Here is a 13,358-nt window from a genome sequence, read left to right as displayed (position 1 = left end):
GCCTCCCTAATGGGCATCTGGGGAATGGGAGTCCCCGATGGGGTAGGGATCCAGCTGGACCCTTTCACCTGCCTCATGATTCTCTCTCTTTTGTGTACAGTTTTATGAGATGCAATCCCATTCCAGGCACAAATAAAGAAAATGGCCATTCAAAATTTCAGACCGTATGCAGAGACAAACTCAGTAGGGACACAATTCCAGAGGCAGTCTAAATCAGGGGTGGGCAATAACACAGTGGTGGGCTGCCACCACTATATATATCTGCATGGTCGCAGGTACCTGTGATCGTAGCTCCTGTTGACCATGGATTGCCTTGTCTGGCCAATGGGGGTATCAGGAAGTGGCATGGACAGGGACACCATTTCCCAAATCTCCCATTGGCTGGGAACAGTGATCCATGGCCAGATGGAGCTGTGATGGCTGGTACCTGCAGTTATTCAGGTAAATATAGTGGTGGGGGCCCCCTAGGAGCTAACCCTAGTAGACTGAATCTGGCCCATAGGCTGGTATTTGCCCACCCTTGGCCTAGATTATATTAGAAGTTGCTGAGGTTACCTTCTGATACTTTCTAAACATGCAAGGCACTGCGTTTAGCTGTATGAAGTGGAAATACATCAACTACTTAAAGATGATTTTATATTTTTGTTAGTCTCTAAGATGCCACTGGATCACTCGTTTTTAAAGTTACAGACGAACACAGCTACGCCTCAGACTTTTTAACAAAATACAGGACTATGTAGCACTTTAAAGACTAACAAGATGGTTTATTAGATGATGAGCTTTCGTGGGCCAGACCCACTTCCTCAGATCAAATAATGGAAGGAAATAGTCACAACCATTATTAATAATGGATCAAAAATAGTCCATTATTTGATCTGAGGAAGTGGGTCTGGCCCACGAAAGCTCATCATCTAATAAACCATCTTGTTAGTCTTTAAAGTGCTACATAGTCCTGTATTTTGTTTCAGCTACACTAGACTAACATGGCTACATCTCTATCACTATTCAGACTTTTTAGTCTTTCCTGATGAAACCTCAATTAACAGCCTTTTTTTATTTGGAAAGATTTATTATTTATACTGCCATACTGCTTAGCAACCCCACTCATAGACCAGGCTCCTACTGTGCCAACACCTAGACAGCCCTGACCTAAACAGCTTACAAACTTCTGTATAGCTAGTCCTTCCATTTCTTCCTACAAAAGAAAAAAGCACAGCAAAGAAAGCAACAATTTTCTAAAGTAGCAACCACTTAAAAATCAGTGATATAATAAAATGTAATATTCGGGTAATTAACAGGCAGTAGCTAACAAACAAAAACAAACAAACAAACAAACAAATGGACTTTTTCACAAAACAAACAGTCAATCTGTGGAACTCCTTGCTAGAGGATGCTGTGAATACCAAAAGTATAATGGGGCTGAAAAAAAAGGAATCAGATATGTTCATGGAGGATGCAGGCAGTACTTTTCTCAGGGTATGTATACTACGCTAATTTCTGTGGTTTTTCTGAACCTCTGACTGGAAAATAGGGGATGGATCACTTGATAAATTGCCCTGTTCTGTTAATTTCCTCTGAAGCCTCATGTACTGGCCACTGCTGGAAGACAGATACTAAACTAGCTGGTGCAGTATGGTCATTTTTTTGTTCTTCTGTAAATTCTTCAGGAGGGAGAAATTTTTTATTTTTTTTTTGTACTATGTTTGTACGGTCCCTAGTCCACGAAGGGAGCTTCTGAATGTTACTGCGATACAAACAGCAGCACATCAAGATAGTGATCAAATGTTGAACATAAAATGCAGTACTTCTCTCTAGGACTGTGGAGATCTGTGGTCCCTGAATTCATATGGTAAAATACTTAGTAACCAGGCTCTAATACATGAATTTCGTAAGAAAATCAGTGAAAGAATGTTACAATAGTTTAGATTTTCAAAAATAATCTTCACTTACTATTTAAAATGACTTCTTTGGAATATGACTGACTATTTCATTGCCTATTAAAAATCAATCTGTTGCAATTAAAAGCCGCTTTGCTGTAAAGTTTCTCAATTTTAAAGTTTTTGTTTTGACAGTGACATTTTCATCTAAAATATTTAGCCATGATGATACAAACACTAAGTGTGGAACTGATGGGCTGGTTTCAGATTTCTATGTAGTTCAGCAAGTAGTTACAATGAAAACTAAAAATCTAAAATGCCTTTAAAAACAAAAACAAAAAAATTTTGGCTTGAATATGAAACAGATGAAAAGCATTGTTCTTATTCATCTTCTACCCCAAACTGGTGTTTTTGGAAGAGAAAATGGGATATAGTTGATATCTATCATGAAAGATACAATATAGACCAGCTATTAAGAATTATTTCTATATAAAATGTGCAGGTTGTGACATAGGGTGAGCTGCAAGTGAATATTCCCACAAAATGCTTTTCCTTTTCTGTTATTGGAGGGATAATAGTTCAAAGTTCACATTCACAGTTTATGTGGGTTTCCTTTGAGATGCCAGGAAAATGACTATGTTGACCACATCCACATTCTGAAATTTTTCTTGAGAACTCTTAATGAAGCTTCAGCCAAAAGAACAGGAACTGACTCATTTTGCTGTGCCCTATTCACTGCATAATCAGTCTGGAGAGTACAGCCCAAGATATGGTCAGAAATACAAGGCAGCCAAAATGCATTCATGTTGGTCAGCTGTCCAATCAAGTACACAGATCCTCTATGAGCAGACAGGTTGTAACTATGCTATACTGATACAGAATGTATGTGCCCATGTGAACATTCAACTCCTTACCTCCACTGAGCACCTACTATTCAATACATGGGGGATGAAAGAAAGCATAACCCCTCTGACTATTTTATTTGCATGTTGAACCAGCAATTTAATACATGAACTGAGGACACAACAAACCCATTGCTAAGAAGACCTTAGCTCTTCTGCTCATGTAGTTATGCCTAATATGGAAAAATATGGTGAAGTTCATTTAACTGGCAAACTGTGAATGAAATCTACCATTTCAACAGTGGCTCAGATTATCAGAGAAACTCCTAGGAATATATTATGCTGCCAGACACTTTCATTTCTGAATTGTTTTAAAACTAAGTATTTAACAAATCACATTCTTATGGTGACTAATTTAGCAGCTATTATAGAGCAAGAAAATACCATGAAGTGAATGAATCTCTATACAATAGAGAATGTATACTACCAAATATCACTTCACATCTTTTATAGACTTGCAAAAAACAGGCATCCCATTTAAAATAGGTGTGTCATTAATCCATTGTTTTAAGCCACTAAAGAGTACTGAATCATTTCCCTGAAAAGCATCACAATTGAGAGGATGGGTTATTCTTGAGTCTAGGAGAAACTGTAAATTATAGGAATTTGCACTCTAGAAACATCAGATGCACATTCCTGTTTTAAGTACCAATAACACTGTAGAGGATTGAACATATACCATAGGAAGGATCCAAAAACAATTATATGAGGCAACTAATACCAGGATCCTGGAGCAAAACTACGGTCTTTTAAGAGTACTCATGCCACTCAAATATTCACCAACTCTTCCTCTACCATTGCCCTTGAGCCTAATAGGAATTCAGAATATCTTTGGCATAACAAAACATAACATCCTGATGATTGTGGTCCTCCAGCCTTTTCAAAAAGGAACTATTAAAGTTTTCTACTTGATTTGTTTAAACTATTTATTCACTTTATAAATTTTTATTTGGTTTCGTGACCCTGGCATGCTCTCCTGGTGCTCTGGTCCACAAAAAGGAACTTTTTAGTAGATGTGAACACTCAGTGTAGAATCATATGCTGATTTTGTACCATAGGATTGCATACCATTAACTTGGAATCAGTTGCAATTCAGACTGAAATGTTTAACAAGTGACAAGAGACCATAAAGTAACTGAAAGTATACAATGCAAACTAGTTACAAGTAATGAATAATGTGGAACAGGCTATTTAGATTGCCATGAGGAACATGTGTGTGGTACCTTTTTTGTATGTCATATCTATCAGATTATATAAGTTTTTCTGCAAAAGGCAGTTCATAAAGCTGCTTATCTCTGTTACAATAATTTCCCCCACCACTCAAAAGGCAGAAAATAGATTCCCTAGTCTGAAGAAAAGTGATTAAGGAAGACTGCAATAAATCATGTTACAATTATGGTAGCTTTAACATAGTTCAACTTATTAAAAACCTTCATTTGTATTTACACTAAAAGGGAGCAAAATTGCTCATTCATTTATAGGTTTCTCATCTAAAATGGCGTGTCCCCTTGCACTTAAGTGTTTCAATATATTGCTCTGTAAAACACGCAGGCCATTCATTATAGGCAAGCTCTTTTTCAAAGGAACTTCTGACATAAGTAGTTCTCCAAATGACTTATGGCTAACAAGAAAGTGTCTAGAGAGAATGCTGGTCATAAAGAGTTTTCTTTTGTGGCAAGAGAAACACAAAGGGGCCATTTTGGCTGTCATACCATCAAGATAACTTCCAAAGTAGTTTTATTGGTATTAGTAATGTAACCATGGGAAGGAAAAACCTCACCTTTCACATTTAACAACTGAACTGCTTTCTTCTCTCTTCATTCCCCTTTAAAAAAAAAAGCCGAGTAAAAGTCCCCCATGCCTTTGGGCTTGATGCTTACATCAGTTCACACAAGTCCCATTAACTATAGTTGAGTAGGGATTATAGGTGGAACCTGGCACAACGGTTCACTTCAGCCCCATTGTGCTCAACAGCAATTTGTGAGAAAACAGTTCAATTTCAGCATACTTTCTCTCGCCCAGGTTACTGTAGTAACACCAACAAAACCATTGCCTTGGACAAGACCTCCAGCTTTCTGTGACGTGCAGTTTCTAAACTGTAAAAAAAAAAAAAAAAAAAAAAAAAAAAAAGACTTGGTAGCGTAGTTTAACTGGTATGACCATAATTAACTACATTTTCCAATCAATGTTCTAAATGTTGTCTAGCAGAATGCTCCTCATTTTAAAGATGAGGAAAATGAATCACAGAGGATATATTTTCAATATCTCTAAGTCACATAGTACTACAGAATTTAAGTGCTGATAACTAAATACAGTACAGGCAGTCCCCGACTTACGTCAGATCCGCAGTTACGAACACGGATTGCGGGACCACGTGGTCCCGCAGCCCGTGTACTCCCCGGCAAGAAAAGCTGCTCCGCGTCTCCCTGGTCTGCAGACCAGGAAGACGCGGAGCAAAGGGGCGCGCCTGGGCTGCCCCCCTGCCGGCTTCCCCCGCGGCTTTGTAAAGCCGCGGGGGGGGGGGGCGGGAGCGGGGGGACTTTACAAAGCCGCGGGGGAAGCCGGTAGGGGGGCAGCCCAGGCGCGCTGCGGCTGTCCCGCTGCCGGCGTCCTCAGAGTCTTTGCTCCCTGTCTCCCTGGTCTGCTGGTCTCCAGCAGACTAGGGAGACTGGGAGCAAAGTCGCGGAGGACCCAGGCGGCAGGACCGCGGTGCGTCTCGGTCCGCCGCCCGCGTCTTCCTGGTCTGCAGGGGGGGGGGGGGGTGCGCAGCCCCAGGCACACTAAAATTAGAGATGTTAGATATCATGCAATTGAATAATCATGTAACTGCACCAAATTTTAGTGGTTACACGATTATTCAACAGTTCCTGGGGGCAGGGGCGGCAGCGAGAGTACCCTTGGCCCCACTCCCAGGGAGCCCTCTGCCACTCCTTGCTGCTGCCTCTGTATCAGGGTGGCAGGTGGGTGCCGGTCCATGAGGTAAGCCAGCTTAAAAACCAGCTTCCCACACAAACCATCTCCCATATGTTTTCCCATACAGCTGCCTCTAATATAGTGGCAGCTGTGTGGGGCAGTAGCAGCCTCTGTCCGCGGGGGGCCCAAGCTCCCTGAGGACAGAGGATGTGCGAGCATCCCAAGCTGCCTCTATCCAGGCTCGCTGCAGATAGAAGCTGCCCCCACCCCCCACACAAACACTGATAAGAAGCAGCAGTGTGAGGAGGGAGAAGGGCAGGCAGTATGAGCAGAGAGACGGCTCAAAAGCCGGCTTCCCATGTGTACTGACTCCCACCTGTTCCCCATACCCTCTGCACTGCTGCCTCTCAGCAGCAGGGTGGGGGGAGAGGAAGGGAGTGAGGTGGTTCAGTGGGATCCAGTGCTGGTGGAGAGCCAGCTTAAAAACCAGTTCCTGTCTCCCCTCCACTGCCTCTGTATACCGATAAGCCCAGGCTTTTCATATAGTTGACTACACATTGACATTCCTAACCAAAATAGCAAGTGGGAGGGTTAGATTCTTGCATGCATCCCCAACCATGGCCCCTGATCCAGGTGCGGGGCAGATAAGCTCAATCTAGCAGACTCTAGGTGTGGAGGGATCCAGGTGTAGGGTGAGTGGGTTCTTTGTGAGACAGTCTGGGTTGGGTGGCTCAGTGGACATCTAAGGTACGTCTAGACTACAGGCTTTGTTGACAGATACTGTTGACAAAGCTTCTATCAACAAAGAGTGTTTAGATTACATCCAGTTCTGTCGACAAAGCAAGCCGCATTGTTGACATGAGAGTGTAGACACAAAGGACAGTGTAGATGCAATAACGCCTTCTGTAGACAGAACTCTGCTGACAAAAGGCGTTATTCCTCGTAGAATGCGATTTTCCACCGTCGACAAAAGTGCCGAGTTCTGTCGATGTTATGTCGACAGAACTCGGCGGTAGTGTAGACAAAGGTACAGTTTTGTTGACAAAAGTCCACTTTTGTCAACAAAACCCTGTAGTCTAGACACACCCCAAATGTGGAGGAAAGAAATCTAAACACGCAGGATCTCATTTGGAGGTTCTGGATGCAGGGGGAATGGGACTTTGCAGCAGGGTGCAGGTGATAATGGTTGGGGCTCAAGAAGTAGGGTGAGATCTCATGTAGAGAAACAGGGGGCTCAGCAGAAGGATCCAGGTGCTGGGAGAATCGGTTGTTGAAGACGAAGTCTGGGTACAGCTGGTTGCAGCTCAATGGGGTAGGAGTCCAAGTGCAGGAGTAGAAATATGAATGCAGTGGAAGAGGCTCGGTGGGGGTCCAAGTGCAGGGGGTGAGGCTCAGTGGGGAGTGAAGGTCAAGTGCAGGAGGCTTGGTGGGAGATACTGGGTGGATATGGGAGTGATACTTTGGGGAGACTCATTTCCTTCAGGGCTGACAAGTGATGGGGTCAGATCTTCCTGCAATTGGGGAAGTTTCTAGGGGTGGGATACTCTTAGCAGGGAAAGACCCTCCTCTCCCACCCCAGACCAACCAAGACTAGCAGTTCAGCCCAGTGCAGTGTAAGAACAGCTAGGGCATCTCCAGCCCTGACCTCTCCCTCAGCTGCCCACTAGCTGCTCTGGACACCTGAAATGACACACCCAGGCTACCATGGAGGGGTGAGTTATGGGTCTTGCAGCTTCTCTGTGGTTTTCTACAAGGGGAAGCAAAGAAATGTGAGAGGGACATGAATTCTGCATGTTTGCAGTTGCAGGGAATTCCCCCAAGAGTAATGAGCTATCCCTCATCTGTATTGTCCAACTGACAGCATTGCTTCTTCCCTGGTATCTTCAGAAGGCTGGGTGAGACATTTGCCCTTTATGCAACAGCAAGACTGTCTTGCTTCTGCCTTTTATGAGCATATTTTTGAGCATATACATATAATGCGCATACCTGCCTATGGTATTGTAGTGGTGAGGTCAGTGTCAGATTATCAACCTGCATCTATCAGGAAGAAACACCCCTTTCCCCAAATACTATTTGCAGTATTGTGAAAATATTGATTATTCCTGGAAGATTATCAGTAGCACGATATACTCTGTTATAATTGGTTTCTACCTTGAAATTTTTGCCAATGTGAGTTTAAAAAAACACAACTATTTTCAAGGGGGAAACAAGACAATTTGGTGACATTTTCATATTCAGTGCTAAATAAAATGCTTGATAGATAGGGTCATCAAAAGGAGATTACTAACATACAAATATTCGATTATTCATAAATTATCCAGACTGAGAAGTTTTCTTTAAGGGTGAACAGCTGGTAGCAAATTTTAGACCAGATGCTGCTTTTAAAATAAGCATTAATTTATACAATGTTTCACCATGACAAAAATAATTCAAAATATTTGTGCAGCATTATGCACCTATTTTTAGTTGGTATTACTGAAGGAAAAGAAAAATGAAACATCTGATATATGATAATTGTGAAACAGGTAAGACTTACGGCCAATAGCTACAGACTATAACTTTTAAACAAAGCACACTTCAATGTGCAAAGAGATATCTAAAAATATACGGAAAGTCTATTAGGTAGATGATTTCATAAATACAGAGTTTAAATATAAAGTTAACATAAAAAAGACCGATGCAATTTTTACATAATATGAAGTAGATTTGAATCCAATAGTTTTTAGTTATTCATTATTAATTTATAGAAATACAAGTGAAGAGCTACATCATGCACTTACTATCTGATTTTGGAACACAAATATTAGTTTTGTTACCATTAATAATACAACCCACTGTTTACACATTTAGAAACCAAACTGCTTTCTTCAAAATATTTGGGGAATGCCAAAAACAATCCTTTGGGTCCAATCCCACCACTGATCCACACACAAATCCCATTGAGTAAAGCTGTGTGTGGATCAGTTTCAAGACAGAGCCCAAAGGCTCTTTCATTGTGTGCATGTGTGCCATTATTGCAAAAGTTCAGCTTCTTAATGGGAGTAGCGAGTCTCTTGCCAAGGCAACATTAATAGTAACCAAACTTCATTTTCATGCTAGACTTGCTTAATTTCTCATGTCAATGACCAGCATCATTTAAAGGGAAATTATAAACACTGAAACAGTGATATCTTTGTTATAGTATTAAGTACCTGCATGTATATCTAGTGTGTATGAACCAGAGAGGCTTTACAAAGGTAATTAAATGCTGTCATTTTATGGCCAGAAACTGAGTTATGGAAGTTCTACCAAATTCATAGTGGATGAAACTGGTTGATTTATTAAATAGCATAATGGACAGTTACATTTATGGGAGAAGTTTTCTCCTAATCCTAGGCTCTTAAGTAGTTGTATTATGTCCCTTGTGTTGTGAGAGAATGAAAAACACACCTCAGTAACCCTTTTACCATTCATTATTCTATGTATTTCTACCACTTCACCTGACATTAGCCTTTCTTTTAAATTATACTCAAATTTTTACTTTTCAGCCGTTCAATGCTCTTCTGTGAGCCTTATCTGTTTCTTGTATCTCTTGGGTTATAGTTAGCTTAGAACCCATCTACAATGTACTTTACCTTACCTTGTTTACACTGAATTTCTTCTGACATCTTGTTGCCTAGGCTCTTAATTTTGGTTAGGTCTTTCAGAAGTTCCTTACTAGCCTCAACTTATATAAATAATTGCGTACGCTTACAAATGCTGCCACCCCATGGTCCATTTTTTCTTTCAGGCTCAATCTATCTATTGACCATCATTTCCTGAGATCCTGCAGATACTTGGGGCATCCACTAAAGAACTTTGTGTTCGTTCGCTCTCTCTCTCTCTTGCTCTCTCTCTCTCTCTCATATCCATAAAAGAATTTTATCTCTTACCAGTTATTACTCAATTTTCTGTAATAACCACTTTTGGGGAACATTTTCAAACACGTTTCTAAACTGTAACGAGCCAAGTAGTTGGAAATCTATGCCATTGGTCAATTTTTGTCAGCATTGGGAACTGAGTAGGTGACAGTTGTCAACATTAGGCCTGAAATGTTTTAGCATTATAAATAGAAGCCGGCGTGATTATGAGAGGGACATACATGGTCACATGGCCCTCTCAAAGATGCCAGGGGGAGAGGGTGGGGCAAGAAGCCAGTGGCAGAACCAGAAGGGAAGGTGTTGGGTCACAGCATTTCCTCTTCTGATTCCGACCACACTACCTGCCTGGGGCACTGCCCAGTGCAGTGCAGTGCAATCCACCAGGCAGCTGCTGTGCTGCACTGGGCAGTGTCCTAAGCATGCAGCTTAGCTGGAGGCTGCCTGGTAGAATGTACAGTGAGAGGACAGAGCACTTCCTGTCTCTGCCAGGTAACGTGCAATGGAGGAGAGGTGGGGAGAGCACAGAGGGCCAGCAGCTGAGGGTGAAAACAAGTCACGTGGGAAGGTCACATGGGATCATATGTTTCCCCTCCTCAGCTGGTGCCCACTGTACGTCCCTCCCAATAGCTGCTTACTAGTTGGATGACGTGTCCATACTTACAATTAGAACATCAGCGATTTCATGCAAAAGTCTCAGATGTGTTTAACACAGATTTTCCCCATCATATTGACTTTTTATTTTTAAGCCAAATTATAAAAACCTATATTCTCAATGCTGCTATGTCATGTTTTATTGACTGACAACTATTTTTTATATATTAAGTTTGAAATGGGTTTCTCTGTCTCTCTCATATCCCCAAGCAAAGCAGTGACACCAGTTCAGATTATGAACTCTTGCTCTGACAAGTAACTTTTCAGAACAAATCAAGCCAAATACAATGGCATGCTCACCCCCAAGGGCAAACCTCTTCCATTATTTTATAGTGGGTTTCTTCTGACCGTTAAAGTGCATAACTACAGTCTACAATATTCAGCTTACAACTGGTCCTACAAAAGCAGGAAACTGCTTTTACTTATATACCCCTGGATTCTGTAATTTCTACTCCAACTCCTCTGATGAAGTGGGTTTTACCCACATGATATATTTGTCAGTCTCTAAGGTGCCACAGGACTGCTCATTGTTTTTAAAGTTATAAATTAAAATGACTATCCCTCTGTCTATTTTCAGGGGTATCTTGAACTGCTTACAGTATCACACACAAAACACAAACACAAACTTTCAGCTCTTAAAATGACACCCTCACAAGCCCCCAAACTGAACTTGTAGGAAAAGCAATTTTTGTTGCCATGAAAAAGGGGCTAAATTCCGAGTTTACTCACATACTCTATGACATGGGAGGGGGGATGGTAGTGGGGGGGTTTCCATGGTGTGAAAACAACCCAGATTTTGGTCTGACCTAGCACTTCCAGACAATACTATTCAGAAGAGCAGTAGTACACTTTGGCATGCATCCTAGGTAAGCACTGACTTCCCTCCCCCAAGTCTAATGACAAACAACCTTGGAGGTCTGTAGTTTTGAAGTGATATTTTCAAACCCAATATTTTCAATGAATGTTGTTGTCACCGAAACAATATTTTCATTCTTTGGATGCCACTGAACAATCTTTATGCTAATAAAGGAAATGCCCTATCTCTATTCTCTACACACCCCTCTCCCAAGGAAAAATTACTTTTAGTTGTTTATATAATTTACATGTATCAACTAGAATCTTAAAACTTAAAAAAAAATCAACAATTTTATGTATGTAGATACTTCTATCTACTACCTATAGAGCCTAAGCACCGGTGGGTTAATTTAACCTACAAACATAGTTATTGACATATTTAACAAAGTTTATTTTCAGTACAACCTCCTCAAGGATATTCATTTTATAGAATCTGTAAATATTTTCCTTAGTTTAGTTACCTAACAAAAAAAGGACAGTAAACATATACTACCAAAATCAGGGTAAAATGTGGTTGTGTGAGAGATCACACACTTAAAAATGCAAGCTTTTTATGAATAAATTGGAAACAGTCAATGGTATGACAACACAAAAGTAACAGACATGATCTAAAGGGAATTCAACTGGAACGTTTATTTAGTTTCTGATATTTCCCTTTCATTTGAATGAGTCAAACAGTCTTTGCTCATATAAGTATTTCAGAACCAAAAGGCATGAGGGAGAGGCATTAGGTTAAAAACAGACAAATCCATTAAAATAGGGGGTTTTTGGGGAGGGGATGGAAAAGGCTTTATGTAATTTTAACACACGTTATTTGGAAAAAAGTACTCGTTGCAGAATTTTAGCCTCTTGCATTTGTAGGACTATTATGGAATATTAATCAGCAGATTAATAAGTGAAACATTCCTTGCTCATGATTTTCAAAGAGAATATAGACCCTCTAAACATAGACACCTTAAGGCTAACGAGTAACATTTTCCCAGGTGTTGCCTGACCACACCTTAACTAAGAAAAAGAATCTGATTGCAAGGGCTGGGTCACATTCTTCCTGATTTGTTAGGAACACTGCCTTTAAAAGACATTCTTATCTTAAAGTCCATTATTTTTATTGCTCTTATTAGACATTTCCTGCTCATTTTTGCAATCAATTTAGTCACACAGTAACCTTGAGTTCTATTTTTATGAAAAGTACTGTTCAAAGAGCTTCCGAACATTGTATTAGGAAATAAAGAAAAGCACTTGAACAATTTAGAGAATAAAAGTCATCCTTCTACTATCTAACCCCTTTTTAAAAAGACAACATTAAAAAAGATATAAAAGAATTGAAAACAGTCTCAAAATCCCACAGTAGCTTTTTATCTTTGTCCCCATTTGAGGTCATACCAAAAACGCTTAAAAGTACAAGTAACATTTTTTCTTCAAATATAGGTTGTGGTTATTTCTAGACTAAGTAGACTGATAGGATTCAATTTACTCAGGCTAAATTTCAGTTCTCTCTGAATGATAGGACAGAATTAGGGAAGAGAAGCTAACAGATTAAGTGACAGGCATGGAATATCATGTCAACTTATTTATTACATTAGACAGTCAGACCATATTTTGTGTTATGATCATACCAAATTAATAAGTAGTGACTAATGAAATAGTTACAGAGTTTTAAAAATTTTATGTTACAGACACAGCAATACCTGGTAAAAATACACAACCAGTGCATAAGATAAGTAGTCTCCCCATTTTACTTGAGACATCAAGTTCTACAATTACTAAATACTATGTTAAAGAAGTTTTTACACCCCTTTTATTAAGAGCCAAATATTTAATTGTTAAAACTATCTAAAAGGTACATCACGACAACGTGCATTAAATTCACTTTTATCTGTAGTTCCTAAAAAAGTTTAGTAAACTAAGAGTTAAACATTCCTTCCAACCCCAAAAACGTCATTTTAAAATTTATGTTTAACTAGACTGAATAACCAGGTTTGTGTTTTTCTAAGTTGTCTTAGTTACACTACTAAGAATCTTCAAACAATTTTATAACATGGACCAGATGATGTCCATTAGTAGGCAATGTCATTTCACACTTACCCATTCTGAATAATCCTTGGGACAGACTGCAGCAGCTTCCATTAACTAAAATTCTTCATCGCAGCTAGATAAATCAGATTTAAAAATGCCTTTGTTATAGACTGACTGAATGATTTTTTTCTTAGTAACTCTCCAAAGTAAAAAGCTATCAGCATTTCATTCCTATGACAAAACAA

The 13,358-nt window shown here is 40.0% G+C and overlaps 1 long non-coding RNA gene across 3 annotated transcripts in view; it reads right to left on the bottom strand.

Moving 5' to 3' along the window:
• Positions 1 to 855: 855 nt before the first annotated feature.
• Positions 856 to 13,358, bottom strand: part of LOC106733000 (uncharacterized) — an 80,581-nt gene continuing 68,078 nt past the window's right edge. For 2 of the 3 annotated variants that reach the window (XR_012898267.1, XR_012898266.1), the window contains 2 exons: positions 13,183 to 13,344; positions 856 to 4,875 (listed from right to left, as the gene is read on the bottom strand). This is a non-coding gene — a long non-coding RNA (uncharacterized LOC106733000). The remainder of the gene's footprint in view (positions 4,876 to 13,182; positions 13,345 to 13,358) is intronic. The other variant, XR_012898265.1, reaches the window with a different exon arrangement.

This window comes from Pelodiscus sinensis, chromosome 1 (genome assembly GCF_049634645.1).
Source record: "Pelodiscus sinensis isolate JC-2024 chromosome 1, ASM4963464v1, whole genome shotgun sequence".
NCBI lineage: Eukaryota > Metazoa > Chordata > Testudines > Trionychidae > Pelodiscus > Pelodiscus sinensis.
The sequence above is the reverse complement of the archived record's forward strand: the minus strand, read 5'-3'. Positions and strand labels throughout refer to the sequence as shown.